Raw genomic sequence first — 17,087 nt, forward strand, 5'->3', positions numbered from 1 at the left:
ACGCAACTTGAGAATTGAGAGCGATGTAAAATAAATGGCCAACGGGAAATTTACCAAAAAAAAAAAAGTAAAGAAAAAGAATATACAAATCGAAAGTCTGACTTAATTAATTCAAATGGTAGGCTAAAAAAATATTTGTCAAAATTGCTGCACTCAATTTTTATATACAGCAAATCAGCTAAAATGAGTAGTTTAATGATTTTTTTGACTAGTATATTGAGAAATTAAGAGATGTGACCCTTAGCTTCCTTCATCAAAAAGAGGGATGTGACCCTTTTTTCTTAGAGCATCCGCACTGGAAATTGTAAATGTCAAATCTAAGGAAATTTTGGCATTTCAAGCCTAAAAGAGTCAGCAGCTGGGATTGTAAAACTGAAGAATTGTAAAAATTTTTAGAATTGTGCTACAGTGCCATTCTAAATGTAGAATGGCACTGTAGCACTATTGTATAAATTTTTTAATCACTTTTATTCTCTCTCTCCTCTGTCTTCTATTTTTCTTTGTCTCTGGAGCTGATACGTTTTCTTCTTTCTTTCTCAACTCTCTCTTTCTATTTTCTTATCTACGCTCTCTCACTCTCTGACTCGCTATTGGTCGAAGCAAGGTCCGTTGAAGGCGTGGCGGTGATGGCATTTGCTGATCGGTGATGGCGTGGGTTTCAAATTGGCGGCGTGGGTTTCAAATCGGTGATAGAGTATTTTCGACGACCTGGGTTTCAAATCGGTGGCTTAGGTTTGCTAATTGGTGGCTTAGGGTTGCTGATCGGTGGCTTGTGGAGATGGGCGAGTCGGCGTGGTGGGTTTGAAGTGATTTCCTCGAGCGTGGGTTTGAAGTGGTTTTTCTTCTTGGTGTGTTTCTGGAAATTTTTTATGTTTCTTGGCAATTTCCTCGATCGGTGGTGGTAGTTTTTGGCAATTTTTTGTGTTTCTTTTCCTCTTGGTGGTTGTTTCTTGTGGTTGTTGTTGGTGGTGAGTTTGGTTGAGGTGGTGGTTGCTAGCCGGTGGCGTGGTGGTGGCAAGGTGGGTTCTGGGTTTTTCTTTTTTGAAACAGGGTTTCTGGATTTTTCTTTTTTGGAACAGGGTTTCTGGGTTTTTCTAAGAGGAGTGCATTTTGTTGGTTAATATATTTTAATGGGTAAATATATTATTTTAATGAGTAGAATAAGAAAATAAAAGTTGGGATGCTGGATGTATGGTAAAATTGTATTGTATAATTGATAAAGTGACTTTTTGAGATGGTAAAATAGGATGAGATAGGAATTCCGACTGTGGATGCTCTTAGTAGGAAACGTTGAAAGGATCTGTATGTGTACCATTATTAGGTAATACTCATCGTTGACTCTATCGCCTTGGACTACAAAAAGAGTCTCAACGTTGTCAGTATTGTATTGTCTATCTATTATATTAGTAATTTATCTATACTAGAGAGAATTTTTATGTTTGGTCTTCAATTTTTAGTGTATTAAAATATTTTCATAGAAATTCAAAAATAATATATTCTTTCATTTAATTTTTTTTTTACAAAAAAGTAAAAAAAATGTTAAAATAGTAATATTATCTCACATACAAAAGAAAAAAAAAATTGTTATTCTTACTGTCTGTGGGGTCCAATAATTTATGGGTCCGGCCCACACGCTTATGGGAAGCCCACCGGTCTTAAACTGAAGGAGGCCAGGGCCCAAGCTCGAAACTAGGAAACATAAAAATAGCCCGAAGACATAGCCGAGGACGGTTTCGTCCTCGGCAGGCCCAAAACCTCAGGGATAGGAATGGAACACGAGTAAGCTAGAAAGATCAGAAAATATCCTGGGGAAGTTGTCTTTAATACCCTTCCCTGACATGACACTGCCCCTAACAGAGCCGGGATCTTAGGCTTTATGAATCATCTACAGTAATTTTGGGATTAGACTGATGGGACAAATATCTGTCCTGGAAAGATCGACCCTACACGTGGACGAAGGACAACGAACGTAGGCTAGTATAAAAGAGAATGTTATGTGACCAAAAGGAAGGGGGGGCTCTCCCATCTAGCTTCTGGAAAAAGACTTGATGAAAGAGAATGCCTGGAGTATATACGCCGGACACCACCTAAAAACCCGCCGACGGGTAACCAGGGACAGCACCATCGCTCCTCGGACATGATCCGAGGAGCCAAATCCTCCTAGATACAAGATTGAAGGGCCTGAATATCCAGCCCAAAGCTCTATCTCATGTTGGTTCACCTATGGTCCGGCCCGAAATGTCACCCTGTGATCCAACGCTGGCCTTTCAAGCCCACTCTCTACAAATATTATTGTGAGGGACTTTTCGTGTGCGAGCCCAACATCGATGTTGGGCCGTTAAAGATTTTGTGTCCCTACAATTGGCGCCGTCTGTGGGAAGGCTTGCGCGTTGGCGCAGGAGGTGTTTGAGTCAACTCTCTAGCCAGTTGAGGTTTGTGGGATTCCCTCCATCTCCGGCGACATGCAGTCGTTGCTCCGACCCGAATTTTTGCTAGGGGCTACGCCCTGCAGTGTCAACAGCGCGGGCAGCTCTAGGGGCTTCCGGCTTCAGGCCAAATCCCCCCGCCATGGTCTAGGGGCTGATCTCCAACAAGTTTTGGACAGAACCAAGGCCTTGCATGGTCCCTGGACCCAAGCCTATGGGGAAACCAAGTACAAAAAAGAGATCTTACAAGTAATGGACAGAACCAAGGCCTTGCATGGTCCTCGGACCCAAGCCTATGGGGAAACCAAGTACAAAAAAGAGATCTTACAAGTAATGGACAGAACCAAGGCCTTGCATGGTCCTCGGACCCAAGCCTATGGGGAAACCAAGTACAAAAAAGAGATCTTACAAGTTTTGGACAGAACCAAGGCCTTGCATGGTCCCCGGACCCAAGCCTCTGGGGAAACCAACTACTTAAAAAGAAGCATACAAGTTTTGGATAGAACCAAGACCTTGCATGGTCCTCGGACCCAAGCCTCTGGGGAAACCAACTACTTAAAAAGAAGCATACAAGTTTTGGACAGAACCAAGGCCTTGCATGGTCCTCGGACCCAAGCCTATGGGGAAACCAACTACTTAAAAAGAAGCATACAAGTTTTGGACAGAACCAAGGCCTTGCATGGTCCTCGGACCCAAGCCTCTGGGGAAACCAACTACTTAAAAAGAAGCATACAAGTTTTGGACAGAACCAAGGCCTTGCATGGTCCTCGGACCCAAGCCTCTGGGGAAACCAACTACTTAAAAAGAAGCATACAAGTTTTGGACAGAACCAAGGCCTTGCATGGTCCTCGGACCCAAGCCTATGGGGAAACCAACTACTTAAAAAGAAGCATACAAGTTTTGGACAGAACCAAGGCCTTGCATGGTCCCCGGACCCAAGCCTCTGGGGAAACCAACTACTTAAAAAGAAGCATACAAGTTTTGGACAGAACCAAGGCCTTGCATGGTCCTCGGACCCAAGCCTCTGGGGAAACCAACTACTTAAAAAGAAGCATACAAGTTTTGGACAGAACCAAGGCCTTGCATGGTCCCCGAACCCAAGCCTCTGGGGAAACCAACTACTTAAAAAGAAGCATACAAGTTTTGGACAGAACCAAGGCCTTGCATGGTCCTCGGACCCAAGCCTCTGGGGAAACCAACTACTTAAAAAGAAGCATACAAGTTTTGGACAGAACCAAGGCATTGCATGGTCCTCGGACTCAAGCCTATGGGGAAACCAAGTACACAAAAGCGCCATCGGAGTTCCCTAACTCCCAGTCGATTGCTCGGATGGAATATTTATAAATCATCAGCCTTGGACGATATTCACGCGCTTATCACAGAATATCCAACTGATATCCCGGTTAGTTTCTTAAGTTTGATTTATTACAAGTTATCGATATAATGCCTGATAGTGCTGACAGATGAGAGTTGATTAGATTATGCTTCAAAGTAGCTTTATCACAAATATTCTCAAAGCAACACATACATAGAGCACATTCGTTCACAAAGTTATGTTGCCCATTAGATCAACGCTTAAAACATGTAGATCAATTTCCATTTTTATTACGATGAAGAAATAGTACAGTGTACAAACGAAAAGCTGGAATCAGCCTACGTCAAAGCTTACTACATAAGCAAGAAAAAGAAAAATACAAGAAAGCTGGAGAAAGCCGAGGAGGTATGTCGGAGGAAAGGTTGGCTACAGCTCCGAGACCTTATTCTTCCCCCGCACCCTTACCTGCCCATAACTCAGGCAGCCAAAGAGACCCAACTTGAACCTGACACCGTTAAAGAAAATGTGCAGGGAGTTGGAGGTGGTGGGGCTTTCTCTAAACATACGCCTACCGCAAAGCAGAGGCGCTGATGGAGGAAAATCCTTCTCCTGCCGCACCAAAACTCTGGCATGGACAGAACCTGCTTCGGATTTTGACTAAAAGAGGGGAAGATTCCTTTCCCCCTCGTTGGAGATGGAGTACTCTCCTGAACTTGTGCTTCCTGTGCCCATACCTTACTGTTATAAGCCTCATGAAGACACGGCGCTTCTGCGGCGGAGGAAGTTCTTTCTTCCCAACCCTCGCTTTCAACATGTTATGCCAAGAAAGGAGAACGCCGGGTATGGGAAACGTGATGTGAGAGAAGACTAAAAGGGTGGGTGTATATATAAAGCAACCCTCTCTCCCTCCTATTTATTTGAAAAGACAAGATAGTGGCAGTCAACTCACGCGGCGTCCCAAGGAGCACTACAGACAAAGTGGTCTTGGCTCAACTTCCAACGTCAACTGCAGCCAAAGAGACTCAAGGAGCCTCGTAAAGGCGCGCCTCGATCTTTGGGGCGTCAGAGAAGTACTGCATGGCCAGAGGTTGCAGAAATATCTCTTAATCCGCGGATTCATTTAAATTCGCGGCCCAGGCCCGCTTTGCGTGAAGGCCCAGGGACACCCTGTTTGGCACCTCGGGAAATGCTCAATGAAAGGGAAAATCTGAACTCAAAGTCTTGGACAGAACCTAAGGCTTGCATGGTCCTCGGACTCAAGCTAAAAGGGAAAACCAAGTACTGATGCAGACATTGGTCTTGGACAGAACCTAAGGCTTGCATGGTCCTCGGACTCAAGCTAAAAGGGAAAACCAAGTACTGATGCAGACATTGGTCTTGGACAGAACCTAAGGCTTGTATGGTCCTAGGGAAAACCAAGTACTGATTCAGACATTGGTCTCGGACAGAACCTAAGGCTTGCATGGCCCTCGGACTCAAGCTAAAAGGGAGGACCAAGTACTGATGCAGACATTGGTCTCGGACAGAACCTAAGGCTTGCATGGTCCTTGGACTCAAGCTAAAAGGGAAAACCAAGTACCGATAAAGACACAAGTCTCGGACTCAAGCCAAAAGGGAAAAATCAAGTACATAAGATAAAACGCATAAGTCCTGAACAAAACCCAGGTTTTGTTAAGTCCTCGGACTCAGGCTTCTTGGGAAATCAACTGCCCGAATGAAGAAATTTCTCGGCTTAAATACTGGAAAGGGTTAAGTCTCGCGTATCATAGAAATGGCAGAACAACCTAATGATCGTCAACCTAAAGAGGCCATTCATCCGGTGGGTAACACGTCCTCGGATAGCTACTTCTTACATCTTATCGAAGCATTTAATACCCATCACGGCTAATTTTAAGATAAGTCTCATTCCTTACTGGTCGGATTGCTATGTTGAATAATAATTTTGTTAAAGTCATCGTGGCATCTTTTTATCAACGATTACTTTGGCCTTATTTATTATTGATTGAAATGCTATACTATTATGCCGAGCAGCGCTTTCACATTTGTTAAAATATATAAACAAGACATACGAAATAGAGTAACAATAACTTTTATTAATATGAAAAATTGTTACAACGTACAAGGAAGGGCTTAAACGAGCCTATACAAAAAATGAACTGCTAAAACAGTAACAACATCCGTAACACAAGTAAGTAAACCATCTGGTGTCTTCTGAATTCGCCTTCAAAGTCTTTCTGAAATCTATGCCTCAGTACTGCTCATATCAGGAGAAGATCCTTATACAAAAATAATGAAGGAGAAGGAAGAAGAATTGGAAGACATGGAAGCACTTCAGCAAGCTCTTGTCACTGAAGAATGCAAGGGAAAAAGAAGATGGAGGACATGAGCGGGAAGGAGGAGAAGAAGAGGGAAGCAATGAAAAGAAAGTAAAAGGAGCAAAAGAGGGAGAGGGGGAGCCTTATTAGGTATGCTCATGAGAGAGCAGATGGAGATGACAAGGGAGGTTTTCGACTCAGTCACACCAGAAATGGGGTGTGACGAGTCCCTGCTTCGGATTTTGGCTAAAAGAATGGGGAGGCAAATCTTAAGCCTCCGCCATCCTTGCCCCGACCGAGCCATCTCGAGTTTTGTTAGGACATGACGTTTCTGGGAAAGGAAGGATTTGTTCATGGTGGATTACTATGAGATAAGTATTATTGAATAGGGAGTAACCGGATGGAGGAAGGGGATTCTGGGAAGAACGTGAGGGATTCGGATATGAAAAGGTCACCCTCAGTCTTCTCTCTTTATATAGGGAACGAAGAAGAGGGTATGTGACACATTCAGATCCCCAGGGAAATCCAGAGTATAACGCGCCGTTTCGTTCTCCCACACCATCAGTAACCGTTGCATCTGGGAGGCCATGTAAATGGGAAGACATTAAAGACACGCTACAGATAACCACGCGGCATAACGGCAATGTGCGTAAATCCAGGAAAAACGGCTCGTAGACCGGTGCGTTCCTTGGGGAGGGGAAGAGTCGCTAGTGTTGATCAAGATCCGAAGAAAGTGAACGGCAATAAGGGCTTGACATCATCAAAATCCACCTGTCCTACCATGATGTTGGACAGCAGGATTTTGAGGGGCTAATGTGGGGTCCAATAATTTATGGGTCCGGCCCACACGCTTATGGGAAGCCCACCGGTCTTAAACTGAAGGAGACCAGGGCCCAAGCTCGAAACTAGGAAACATAAAAATAGCCCGAAGACATAGCCGAGGACGGTTTCGTCCTCGGCAGGCCCAAAACCTCAGGGATAGGAATGGAACACGAGTAAGCTAGAAAGATCAGAAAATATCCTGGGGAAGTTGTCTTTAATACCCTTCCCTGACATGACACTGCCCCTAACAGAGCCGGGATCTTAGGCTTTATGGATCATCTACAGTAATTTTGGGATTAGACTGATGGGACAGATATCTGTCCTGGAAAGATCGACCCTACACGTGGACGAAGGACAACGAACGTAGGCTAGTATAAAAGAGAATGTTATGTGACCAAAAGGAAGGGGGGGCTCTCCCATCTAGCTTCTGGAAAAAGACTTGATGAAAGAGAATGGCTGGAGTATATACGCCGGACACCACCTAAAAACCCGCCGACGGGTAACCGGGGACAGCACCATCGCTCCTCGGACATGTTCCGAGGAGCCAAATCCTCCTAGATACAAGATTGAAGGGCCTGAATATCCAGCCCAAAGCTCTATCTCATGTTGGTTCACCTATGGTCCGGCCCGAAATGTCACCCTGTGATCCAACGCTGGCCTTTCAAGCCCACTCTCTACAAATATTATTGTGAGGGACTTTTCGTGTGCGAGCCCAACATCGATGTTGGGCCGTTAAAGATTTTGTGTCCCTACACTGTCCATTTGTATTCAAATGTTTGCTTCCTATATGTATTTGTTATCTATTTGAATTCAAATATTTTGATTATCTCTATTTAAAAAAAATACAAAAATACTTCTAAAAAAAACCCAGTAACTCACATAAAACTATTAATTCTTATTCCAAAAATTTTATGATCTTTTAATTCTTTAAAATATTTCAAAAATGTTGTTATTTAAATTCTATACAGTTATCACAAATCATCATTCATTTACATTAAAATATATAATCTTTCTTTTGTTCAAATCTTAAATTTTTTTACTTATCACAATTTTTATTTTAATCAAAATTTATTAAGTTTCGGCTCCTTACAATTCTCTATCTCATTTTTTAACATTTCACGAATCTTCCGTAATAAAATCAAAGTTGAATAATGGGTGTTGTATCTCATTTTTAAACATTTCACGATTCTTCCGTAATAAAATCAAAGTTGAATAATGGGTGTTGTGGTGTCATGTTCTTAAGGAATATGAGGTAATGCGGAGTCTAATCTAATGTCAATTGACAAAATATTCAGTGACATACTGACATCGATCACATCACCCGTGCAATTTCATCAGCTTTTAGTAAGGTGGCTATTAAGATCAAATCTGGTCCCAAATGTGTTCAAGGTTTTTTTATTTTTTATTTTTTATATTTTTTTATTATAATTTTTTAATGTATTTATTTATTTATTTTGAGAATCAACTGTATTCTAATGTAAATGCAAAGAGTTGGATCAAATAAGAATAAGATCTAGGGCACAATTTTTTTATTTTATTTTATTTTTTAAGTTGGCTACTTCAACTTATTTTCTTCTATCTTCTATTCCCATAAATTTATATATATATATATATATATATATATATATATATATATATATTTATTTATTTATTTATCTATATATATATAAAACCGAATCCTTTAAAACTCCCACAATTTTCCACGTCATCATTATTTTTCTTTTAGATTCTTTTTGTTTTAGATTCTTTTTATTTTAGATTTTATACCTTATATATTTATTATTTAAATAACAAAAATAATTTATACTAAAACAGTGAAACGCCCGACTCTATTTTATAACCCTAAACTCAAAACCCTGAAGGGAGCCATTGTCTTTGCTCTGAAGATTGACACCAATGTGACTGAGGTTGAAGGAGATTTTGTGGTTGTTATCAATTTCCTTAACTCTGAAGGTTGCTGCTTGGCGGATTGTGTTCATGTGATTAAAGACTCTAAGGTGAAAGTAAATTAAAGATATTAATTTAATCTCTTTTTCTAGTGTCAGACGCAATGGTATTAATCCTGAGGACATATCTCTTTTTGTAATAGGTGACAAAGTTTTGATTCAATAATATCATGGTCTTGATTCAATAAATCTTTGGTTTTCAATGCGTGATTTTCTCCACCGTTGCCGACCTTTGCTTTCCAATGTAATGATTTTGGTAGTGTTCCTCGAGGTAAGCTTTCTTTTTCTCTTTATATTTTTGGAGGGCTCATCTTTATGAAGATCACCGATTGTTCAGGAGTTATAAACGTATTATATGAAAGAATTAATATATGAAGAACTATTATTATTATATTTTTTGGATATTGTTGGAAGTTTTTCAAATCTTAATTTATGAAGTGTGAGTAATATCTGAAGCATAAGTTCAGCCATTGTTCTCCCTCAAAAAAAAAAAAAAAAAAAAAAATCAGCAATTGTGCAACTTAACCCTAATTGTTATATATATATATATATATATATATATATATATATATATAAGTATATTCTTTATCTCAAGAGATAAAGCAACCTACTAAACAAAAAAATTTGGTTTGCTTTTACATATCTCATAATTTATTTAGTTAGTTTGTAGCATTTACATTATAGAATAATAACTATTACTTATGTGTGTATTGCTCATACAAAATAATCTATGCTTTTGATAGTTTTGTGTTGAAGTTGGAAAAGCTAGTGTGTATTAGTTCCCATTTTATGAAGTGGTGGACCTAGATTTGGTTTGTTATCCATTTATGCTTTTGACAGTATTTGATTGATGAAAATTGTGGTTATTTAGTTTTTCTATGTTATTGTTTTAGCTCTTACTAAATTATCAAATAGTCATAATACAATTGTAGGATAACTTATGTCTCTTAAATTTATGATTTGATTCCCTACAATATTTTTTTGGTTAATTGATATTGGTCTTACTTTACAAGAATCTAAAAATCTTGATACTAGGATTTGTGGTAAGTTCAACTTTAAGTGGAAGTCTAGTGAAATATATGTATTCTCGCATGATCAATTTCTTGCAGTTATTGTTGTGTGCTTATATTGCATCTTTTGATATGAAATTGTTGTTTATTTTTGTGTGCCACTTTCTATTTTGGTGAGCCTCTTTCATATTTTCAAAAGAATGATTGCATCATTGAAGTAAATATTATGCTCTTCCAAGCATATAAATTCCTTTATAAAAATGTTGTCCTTAGTGTAGTCATCATAATCTCTCTCTAAATGCAATTCTAATATAATTATATTTGATGATCAAAGTGTATTCTCAACTAGTATTGTGAGGTGAAGTTTGTATATAAATATATATATATATATATATATATATATATATATTATGAACTTTTATATATAAATTGAATTACTTATTATCATTCATTTTTAAGTCACTATCTCTTCAAGCAATTTTTTTATTATTATTAAATTATACCATGCATCACACGGATTAGTATTATCTATATATATATATATATATATAAAACCGAAGCTTCTGCTAGCACCACAAATTTCCACGTCAGCATCATTTAAAAAAAAAACAAAAATACAAAAATTCTAATTTTTTTTTTTTTTTTTACTCTAAAACCCGATAATCACTTAAAAAAAAAAAATCCCAAATACCCATTACAAAACCGATACTTCTTCAAAACCTAAACCTAAAACTAACGCTTCTTCAAAATCTCTTCCCTTCTCACACGCTAGCATCACCTTCCCCTAAACCTAAAACTCACCCTTTCCTTCCCCAAAAATCAAAACCCAAAACTCAGATTCTCCCACAGCCGCCGCTGCCACCACGGATTGCCACCACCACGAGTCACCGCCACTGCATCTTTTGGTTTTCCTCTCCCTATTATGCAACTCATTCTCTACATTGAAAATCAAAATCCATACCCAATGCCTAGGTACGCTTGCTTTCCTCTTTCTCTTTTCTCTGATTTTAAGTTTTTCAACTGAAACCAAACAGAGTAAAGGCAGCCTACTTAATGATGAAAGCAGAGGAAATATTTCTCTTTTTTTTTTTTTTTTTTTTAAATTTGGAAATATGATTTAGGTTTTGGTATTGTAGTCTGATTGGTTTTGATTTAGGAAGAACAGATGCTTGACATTGATAGGTTTTGGTATTGTAGTATTGTTCGTTACATATTTACATGTCCAAAGCTGAATACAAGAAAATCCTGTGGGTTTGTATTTAAAATACAATATGATTTCAATAATTCAAAACCTAACCCAAGCTAATTCTTGCGTTATTGCAACAGAGACTAGCTTTGGAACTGATAAACCTTCTATTGGAATTTCAAAAAGTGGAGGTATGTTAAATTTTGATTACCATATGTTAAATTGTTTTTTTTATCTCATAATATATCTTATAGTTTGTGCATGCTATACATGTTTATGAAAAAATTGATGAACTTGCAGTTGCTGACAAATTAATATAAACTGTTATTTTGTTTGGTTGAAGGGAATTAATAAATCTCATAATGAGTATTGGGCGATCACAATCTAACCTTCTATTGGAATTTCATAAAGTGAAGGTATGTTAAATTTTGATTACCATATGTTAAATTGTTTTTTTACCTCATAATATCTCTTATGAACTCGCAGTTGCTGACAAATTAATATAAACTGTTATTTTGTTTGGTTGAAGGGAATTAATAAATCTCATAATGAGTATTGGGCGATCACAATCTAACCTTCTATTGGAATTTCATAAAGTGGAGGTATGTTAAATTTTGATTACCATATGTTAAATTGTTTTTTTACCTCATAATATCTCTTATGAACTTGCAGTTGCTGACAAATTAATATAAACTGTTATTTTGTTTGGTTGAAGGGAATTAATAAATCTCATAATGAGTATTGGGCGATCACAATCTAACCTTCTATTGGAATTTCATAAAGTGGAGGTATGTTAAATTTTGATTACCATATGTTAAATTGTTTTTTTACCTCATAATATCTCTTATGAACTCGCAGTTGCTGACAAATTAATATAAACTGTTATTTTGTTTGGTTGAAGGGAATTAATAAATCTCATAATGAGTATTGGGCGATCTCAATCTCATGATTTAAGTATAGGTAAGATCTTCATTTCCTTGATTAACATTTACTTCTCACACAAGTCCAAAGTATACCAATTGTCAAGGATAAACTTTCTAAGTGCTTTCCATCCATCATGGGTCAATCTAACTTCAGTAAAGATTATCATAATAATGTTATGGTGAGACTATCTGGGAAGGGTTGAGTTGAGATATTAATTTGTAATATAATGTTGTAGCACTATTGCAAGATGGATTGGGTCACATCACAAATGGTTTCAAAAATTTATCCAAAAAATTGAATGATGTTGTCCAATGGTGTGCACAATGCTATACAATATATACAATGTAGCAGCAGATAAAGTTGATTGTGATAGTACAAGGCCACAAGCTGAAGATGTCTACTTGGCGAAGAATAAAAGGTTGAAGGAAAGGGACACAGGTAAACATTTGGATGTCATTGTGATAAATTGATAACGTTTTGGAAAATTAGAATTTCCTAAGCTGCTTTCATACCATGGTCATTTTTTAACTTTAGCCATACTATACCATTTTTGGAATTGATGTTGCTATTGTGGTAATTTTTGTCATATGTAGTGAAGAAACGTACATTTAAAGAAAAAAATAAAAAGAATTTGTGAGTTTGTTTAATAGGTTGTGAAATTAAGGATGATTATAAAAAACCTCTTCAAGTCATTTATCAATTTGAAATGTACTTGATAATGAAAGATTGGCATAACATTGTGGCTTAGAAAATATGCTTTCTGAAACTATTTTTGCTATGTCGACATTTGACATTAACAAATCTATGGTTGGCTCTTTCAGGGGGCACAGCTCTCCATGGCCTGAGCTCTAAGAGAAAGCAGATGTTGGAAGATGTAAGCCTACTCAAGAATTTAAAGATAAATGAAATTGAGTCAGGTACATTGACTTGACATGTGACTTAAAATTCATCTGTATATATTAGCTTTATACCGTTTGATACTCTTGCTTGAAGTCATCAACTATATGTAATATTTCTCCTTTCCTCCAAAGACATGGAAACCAGGTGGTCCCTATTGGATTTGGGTTGGATATTTCTGCTTAGATGAAAGCATTATCTCTCCCTTGAATCTCAATGGCTACCCGCATGATGTCACCTTTGCTTAATTTGTCTCATGTTGGAATTTCTTTCTATCTTATTCTTTTGTTATGTTCAAAATTGATTTTCTTTTGAGTATTTGAGTTAATCTCCATATTTATATTGATATTGTTTTCGTGGGTTTGGTTTTGATTTAGGAAGAAAAGATGCTTGACATTGATTTGTAAAACCTTTGCTTTTTTTAATTAGGGTTATTTTAGGTAGGGTATCGATGGTTGTTTTTCTTTGATTTTTTAAATTCCTTAGTTTAAATTATTTAACAAATTTACCATCTTTGGCTCATATATTTGTTTCATGTTGACCTTTGGTTCTTTGCAGTTCAATTTTAAGTTGCTTATTTTGGATTCTCATATATTATGTTTGTTCCTTCCCCTAAGCCTAGGTACGCTTGCTTTCCTAGATATTTACTCCTTCCAAGTACAAATTAATTGGTTTCATAGTATTGTTCATTACATATTTACATGTCCAAAGCTGAATACAAGAAAATCCTGTGGGTTTGTATTTAAAGCTTGAAGATGTAAGCACAATTGTATATTTATTCTATTTACTGGTTCTTTTGTAATACTTATTAAACCAAATATAAGAGTACATTATGATTATTGTAATATATTACTTCATGACATTTGTATTTATCTCATTTTTAATATTATAATATTACATGTTTCATCTTATATTAGAGCCAATTTAGCTTTCAATAATTGAAATTTGAGAAATGTTTAAACCTTAACATGTTTGATTTAAAACAATCCCATACATCGCACGGGTTAGCGACTAGTATATATATAAAACCGAAGCCTTTGACTTTTGGTTAACCTCTCCACAATTTTTCCACATTAGCATTTTTTATTTATATTTTTTAATTTGATTTAATTCTTTTGATTTTATAGTACCAAATTGCAGAAAATTTGAGGAGGGAAGAGAGAGTCCTAACAGGAGTCAGTTTCTCTCTCTTTTTTCCTTAATCCTAAAGTCTTTTTTTTTTTTTTTTTACGTGAGTCTTTTTTTTTTTTTGAAACCTAAAGTGAGTCCTTTTTTTTATTTATAAAATTCTAACGTGAGGTCTAATTAAATAAAATATAATTATTTTTTAATCTTAATTCTAACGTAAGTCTCACAAAAAGTCAAAAACTTCATTTTTATATTATATATAGATAATAATAATGATGTGGCAAGCTTTATTAAGAATATGAGAATGCAATTTATAGATCTACTATCAAGATAATATATATTAGATTGGTAATAGATATTAGATTTAATTGCAGTTGAGTATTATGTGAAGTTATCACCGTAGAATAGCCCACGCCGGGATGTATTATGTGAAACCAATGATGTGAAAGAAAAAGAATTTTTCTAAACCATTATATTGAACAAAAAATTACTTATTTTCATTCATTTTCAAGTTATACATTTTTTTTTTTTTTAAAGTCAAGTCATAGAACTTTAAGCAAAATAAATACTTTTAATTTTTATTTAACTATCCCGTGCATCACACATGTTAGCGACTAGTTTATATAAATATTAAAGCCATGCAAAGTTGGATATTTTATCAAGTAGTTAAACGTTTAAACCTTACCTCCCACTACTATAAGTATTATATTATATACTCTACCAGTTATAATCTCTTTATTTTATATATATATATATATATACCCCTTTGAGAAAACTTTATAAATATAACTAACTTAAGTGTATATGATATACTATAATTAGTATCCGTTTGGATACACGTTTATGCATCCACATTTGCGTGCTTTACTCCTTTTTTTTTTTTTGGCATGCATATCAAGAGCAAATAACACTGTTACGGCTATTGTTCATGCACTGTTCATGAACAGTAGCCATAATATTTGACTTTTTAGCACATCAGTGGATCCTGTGCACTGTTCACGGGACCCACAAATCTCACTTTTTAGCAACTTTTTTTTATTAAAAATGGGTCTCACGATACTATTCACACATTTAAAAATTATTTTGCTACAGTGTTTTCAGTTTTCAGTTTCAACAAAATAAGTTCTATCCAAACGGACCTTTAATGTCACATAAAAATTGATTGGTATCTTGGATTGATGATAAAAAGCTATCGTTAGAAGTGGACGCTATAAGTTAAAACTTCAAAAAAAAAAAATGTCACACAAAGTGAAAGTATGAAACACTAAAAAGAATATGATAGATTATTTTCATTCATAACGTATAAAATATAGGAGTACATCAAAGCATTTTCTTTAAAAGAAACCATGATTCTAGCAAGGGCGAAGCCACGTAGTCCCTTGTGGGGACTGTGGCCCCTAAAAAAAAAAAAAAAAAAAAAAATCCATTAGAGTATGTAGAAAAAATAATTGGGTCCCCCCAATGTTGGACACCCGGCCCCCCCATACCCGTAACTCCACTATTCTCCCAGGCCCCAGCTTTAGTTTTAGGCCTTATGTACTCCAAATAAAACAAAAAACTGGCTCACTTACATTTAAATACTCAAAAGTCCAAACATTAACAACAAAATTTCACTTTCTCTCAATCTCAAAAAACCCACCCCACGGAATCCCTTATTCCTTTTACTTCTTATTCATTTTTTTTGGCTTCTTTGATACACTTCCACTTCCCACTGGTACCGTTGCCTACCAGCCCCCAAAACTTAGCATCAGTCCTCTATCCTCACAGTCCTCGAAAAGGGGGGAAAAATCCTGATCAATTTTTTCTTTCTTCTTGCTTTCTAAAACAAATCACCCAGCATATTTCATTGTCAAATTTTAGGATTTGGAACTTGGTGATTACCTAGTGAGTTTTCTTCTCTTTCTTAAGCATTAGACATTCATCTCTTTTTAGTGTCTTTTATTTTTTTCCTCAACTATCTACACCTAAATATTCACATGCTCTTTATATTTTCATAATTTATAGAGAAATACATGATTGAAGGCATGAGGAGATTGTTTGTGATGAGTCTTGAAGGGAAAATCTATAGCTGTAAGCAGAGGCAATAGGCATTGCCACACGGCCCACGCCCATCTTTGCACTTTGTGAAGACAAAGTCTCTAAGGTAAAATTGTTTTGATTTATTGCCTATTTTTGATTAGTTAGATATCATGTGGTTGTGGGTGTTGTTAAATTGTTTGGTTTACTTTGTGTACTAATACTTGTGTGTTTACTTTTTGTTTTTGTTTGAGGGGTTATTATTAATTAAGGTCGTATTAAAAATGGGTTGACTGTTTAAATTATAGTGGAAATTTTGTTTTTTCTTGAGTATTAATAACATCCATATAACTAAGTAAAAATTTCTAATTAAAATTTTATTTTTTAAAGTTCTTTTCAGGTTAATTTTTAAGTCATATTCTTAAAGTTAAAAGAATTATGAGCAAATGAAAAACAATTGATGCATTCTTTAAGAAAAAAATGTTAGCAATTCAGAAATTAGGACACCTGTAGTTATAGAAACAAATGTTGATACTTCAATGCCTGATGAACACCCCTCCAAATGTTCAAGAATTCAATCTGAAGAGATAAATCGTGATCCAGGATCACGTAAACAAATATGTGAATTCCTTATCAATAAATAAGATAAAATCTGACGAGCTTATCTCAAAAAAGGTTCATATCAACCTAAAAATGTAGACTATCCATACAACGATGATACTCATCGTTGTCGATTTCAACCTTCATGGTTTGAATCACATAGGGATTGGTTGGAATACTCACCTTCAATGGATGCAATATATTGTCTACCTTGCTACCTTTTTGGTAAGAAACCAATAGGTCGTCTCGGATTAGATCCATTCATTTCAACAGGTTTTAATAATTGGAAAAAGGTGAATGATGGAATGAATTGTACTTTAATTCGTCATGTAGGGAAAGATCCAAACTCCCCACATAAAATTGCTGTGAAATGTTGCGAGAATTTAAAGAATTATTCACGACATATTAACAAGTTAATTAAGAAACAAACGTCAAAAGAATTAGAGAATAATCGGTTGTGACTCAAAACCTCAATAGAGTGTGCTTGATGGCTAGCATTCCA

The 17,087-nt window shown here is 36.1% G+C and overlaps 1 protein-coding gene and 1 long non-coding RNA gene across 4 annotated transcripts in view; both read left to right on the top strand.

The window, feature by feature from the left end:
- The window catches only part of LOC126726566 (50S ribosomal protein HLP, mitochondrial-like), a 94,063-nt gene that overhangs the window by 32,678 nt on the left and 44,298 nt on the right, over positions 1–17,087 (top strand). The gene's annotated exons all lie outside the window — the stretch shown is intronic.
- LOC126726568 (uncharacterized) lies at positions 10,589–13,116 on the top strand. 2 transcript variants are annotated; one of them, XR_007655995.1, is made up of 5 exons: positions 10,589–10,806; positions 11,161–11,211; positions 11,550–11,622; positions 11,922–12,382; positions 12,766–13,116. It is a non-coding gene; the product is annotated as an uncharacterized LOC126726568 (long non-coding RNA). The 2 variants fall into 2 exon arrangements; XR_007655996.1 differs by lacking the exon at positions 11,550–11,622 and adding an exon at positions 11,736–11,808.

Source organism: Quercus robur, chromosome 5 (genome assembly GCF_932294415.1).
Source record: "Quercus robur chromosome 5, dhQueRobu3.1, whole genome shotgun sequence".
Lineage (NCBI taxonomy): Eukaryota > Viridiplantae > Streptophyta > Magnoliopsida > Fagales > Fagaceae > Quercus > Quercus robur.